The 4229-nt window shown below is 36.8% G+C and overlaps 1 pseudogene; it reads right to left on the reverse strand.

Moving 5' to 3' along the window:
- Positions 1-2813: 2813 nt before the first annotated feature.
- On the reverse strand, positions 2814-3455 carry LOC122055077 (annotated as a pseudogene).
- Positions 3456-4229: the final 774 nt, after the last annotated feature.

Below are 4229 nucleotides of genomic sequence, written 5' to 3' on the forward strand. Positions count from 1 at the left end.
CTCTGTGGACTTCCTTACGAACTTCAATCGATTGACTTATCGATTAGTGAACACCAATTGATCAACCGATCAATTCGAAAGCCCTTCTGTGGGTTTCAACGATTCTAAAAATCGATTGGCTACTCATGGTGATCGATTGACGAATTCAAATCGATCACCCAATCAATTTGGGAATCGTTCGTCGCGATTAGGCAATCCCAATCGATTGACTCCTCATGCTGATTAATCGGTAAACACCAATCGATCAACTGATCGATTTTGGACCCCTCTATTCATGAACCTAGGCATCACAATCGATTCAACTTTACATCAATCGATTGATAAACATCAATCGATCAACTGATCAATTCAAGAACCCACTGTTCGTGAATTCGCGATTCCTAATCGATTGGGAAATTTGATTTCTAAACGTGATTTTCAACCGTAAAATCGTGCCACCAATTGTGTTCTTCGCAGATAATACAAAAAACTCGATTTATAGGTTAAATCCTAATCTATCCATGCTATATTCAACGAATATATATTAATTTCGCTCATCCATATGGACTCAAATGTAAAAATTGATGTATACATACCAAAACGTTGAAAAATAATTCTTACGCCTTAAAATTTAATAAGAAGTTAATCCTAAACTCTGATACCAATGGTTAGAATTGCAATACATCATGAATGAACGAAAGAATGCATCTACAACAAGATCTAGCTATTAAGCACAATAGAAAATCAAAACAATAGCTAGCAAAAGCTTACTTGAATCCCTCGCAAAACTATCGCTTCTTACTTGTCACTGAAAATCCCGTGAATGTAGCAGATGTCTTCCACAAGATTGAGCCGACAAACACCATGCTCCTTCTCAATGGGGGAGAAAAAGCAAGAGAAAGAGAGCTAGGTTCAACATGCCCTAATTAAATCAATCTTTTCCTTTATATACATGGCCCAACCTACGAGGACTATCCACCATAAAACTCATCCCTCATTAATAGTCCATCAATGTTAATGAATCAGGTTATTGGATCTACACATTGAATATATATCTATTTAATCTAAATCCCCTTTATATGCAATTAAGCATTAAATCACTTAATTAGGATTTAATTTCCTTAATGACAATTAATTATGCATATGTTAATCAAGTGTAAATATATTTTATGGAGATTAAGCTCACCCATATGAACTTAATTGAATTTAGTCTACCTATATAGACTTAATGCTACATGCAATTCTAACGTAAAACTAGTTACAAGTTCTTATATCAAAACTAACTTTCAATGTGGTTAAATATATCATTTTTTCTAGTACACTAAAGTTTAGACAATTCTAATTATTACTACTTCAAAGACAAGAATTGAAACTTAGAAATATTAAATTACATAATATCCTAGTCATAATTTCTCAATTTTAATAGAATATGACAAAAGGTGATTCGCTCGTCCTCAGTACCCCGTCAATCTATCCCTAGACCAATACAGAGGAGATAAATTACGAGTAACTAATAGTCATTAGTGCAGGTGACAAGGCATGAGGGAGAGACATGCTCAGACACGTCAAGTTTTGATCCCAATACCTTATGTAACAACACCTCATATCTTAACTACTGCACCGCCCCGAGAGAACCTCAATTTTGATAGAATGCAAGTTGTATACATTATGAACTCAATTTTGATTAAATAATCTCATCCCTAATCAATCCCATCCCAGACCTATATACATGCTCAACTTGGCATAATGCTATGATCAGTTTTCTATTATAGTTGTATCCTTTGTTTCACTCAAACATTGAGTTTCATATTGCACGTATTGTTCTTATTGTCCAATATAAGGTGACAAGGAAAAATGTAAACTATCACTTGGGTGACTGATGAATACATAGATTACGATATATTTGCCAAATAGAACATGAGATTTAAATTTTCTTACGCGCATCACTGAAATAAAATAAATAAATAACTATATCAAAAGAGAGCAGGAAACTTGATATCAAAAGAAAAGGAAAACAAATTAAAGCTGCATGCTTCAGCCCATTCATTCAACTACAACAAAACAATGAACAGCTATGATGTCAGAACTAATTAGCAAATAATTCTAAATATCCTCAGATATTCAGATGCATACAGGGATCCCACTGGCTAAAGACCTAGCATTGTGTTAAATAATCATGCACAAGGAATTCCACAAGTGTTCAGTAATAAAAGCCAAAACCCTAATCCTTCTACCGAAACACACAAGCAGCATGTTATATCTAAGATCAGTAAAAGAGAAACAAAACCATAGCTGATAAACTAAATCTATCAGCAGGATTAAAGACGGAAAAATGAGGAAATGCTCATAGGGTAGGGATACCAAAAAAAAAAAAAAGAAAAGCATATTACTTTTTGATTCTTCATTAGCTGACCTACAAAATGATCTGACAAGATTTGAGATATATAATCCTTCCATCTTATCATCCCCCATCTGAGAAGTTCAATAAAATCCAACAATTGTTAGTGTACCATCTGACAATCATATTAAACAACTGAAAACCCTACCTCCAAGGGGCCTCTCTTGGCATTGCATCTCTGACATTTTCAAATTCAAAGAAAGCATATTGTACCAATTAGGTAAACGTCGACAATATCATACAATCCTTTCCCGTAAAGAGTTGAAGATAAAGAAACAAATAGATACAGAGAAGATATACAAATTTTAAATCTGCTGATAATTAGGGCAAATAATATTCACGGGAACAAGGTGATGAAATATGTCATATTCCGGATCTGTCACCCAACCAGCCAACATGTAGTGATGGAAATGTCTATTTTATGAGCAATATACCGTCAAATGTCAGTAGATGTTTCATCTTCATTAACCTTTTTATTGCAACACAGATGTAGTGCTGGAAGGAACGAGTTGAGCCTTTCCCTGAGCACTGGTGAGATCGAATTACAAGAAATCAGAGGATCCAATGAATGTACCACGCCTTTTCTGAGCAATAAATTAATAGATGCTGAAACACTCCCAGCAAGCATCTCTCTGTGATGAACATCATAGTTATCTACTAGCAGAAACAAAAACTCTAGCAGCATATGTGTAATATCAACATACTGTGGCACAGAATTTACCATCAAAAGCATTGCAGGTTCAATGTTCATGATATTGTCAAACTTTTCATCAAAAAACAACTAGTCATAAAACAAAGCAAGCTTTGCATTTGCCTCATAATAATTCCTCCTGCAAGACTTCAGAAGCCAACCAATGACCGCCCACCTCGATATGACATTAGAATGAATTATCTCATTCGAAGGATGGTGGACACAACATATGAAGCGAACTATGTCACTTATCATAGACTCACTACCAGGCCAATATAAGTGCTTCTTGACAAACCATGCTTGGTACCTTTTCTGGCTCCCCCATTTCACAAAGGTGAGCAAAAACCTCAATTGGCTTTCCATTTGAGGACTGATCCTCAGCGAGAAAAAGTGTGATGGTGTTCTTCTCCAATAAAGGTTGGACAGACTGGAAAATTCTAAAACCTGGAAACTTTTAGGATCAAATAGCAGATCCTTCCAAATGTCCTTGAACTCAGGAATATAGGTCACATCTTGTAGAATGCGGACAAGATCTCTACCAATATGCATAGACAACTGAAAGTGTTCTCTCAACGCCTTGACACAAAAGTCAATCTCCATCCTCTTCAGCTCTTCCAACTTGAAGCTTCCTCCTAACCTAAAATGATCTGCTAACAACCTGAGATAGACATACAATGCACTTGAGAGGACTATAGGCTCCTCCACCAACCAATCCCAATTGTTAGACAATATTTTAAGAACCTCGACACTCAACCACAAATTGGACTCGCTGAAATCCCCTCCAGTAATCTGCCTCATGAGAGAAATGAACAAAGTTTCGATCTTTTCGGCTGAGACGTGGATCAGCATTGAGCACACCCAGAGCAGCTGACATTTAGGAACCTCCAACAGCCTGGAGAAGGATTCATTGCAAAGTTTGAGGATGGAGGTGAAAATCTCATATCCGTCCACAACAATGGCGTGAAGGTGGGTGAGGTGCACTTTAGCAAGATGCGGTTGTGCCAGTATGCCGAAAGCAATTGCATGATTCAATTGGGAGTACTCGGGAGGAAATGGGATCGTAAGAGGAAAAGGGGGTTTCAACTGGTTCTGCAGGAGAAGGAATGCTTCTCTGAGGGACTTTTCGATGGGATTCTCCGCTTCGTGGGGAACGGTTCGAAG

Source organism: Zingiber officinale, chromosome 3B (genome assembly GCF_018446385.1).
Source record: "Zingiber officinale cultivar Zhangliang chromosome 3B, Zo_v1.1, whole genome shotgun sequence".
NCBI classification, from domain to species: domain Eukaryota; kingdom Viridiplantae; phylum Streptophyta; class Magnoliopsida; order Zingiberales; family Zingiberaceae; genus Zingiber; species Zingiber officinale.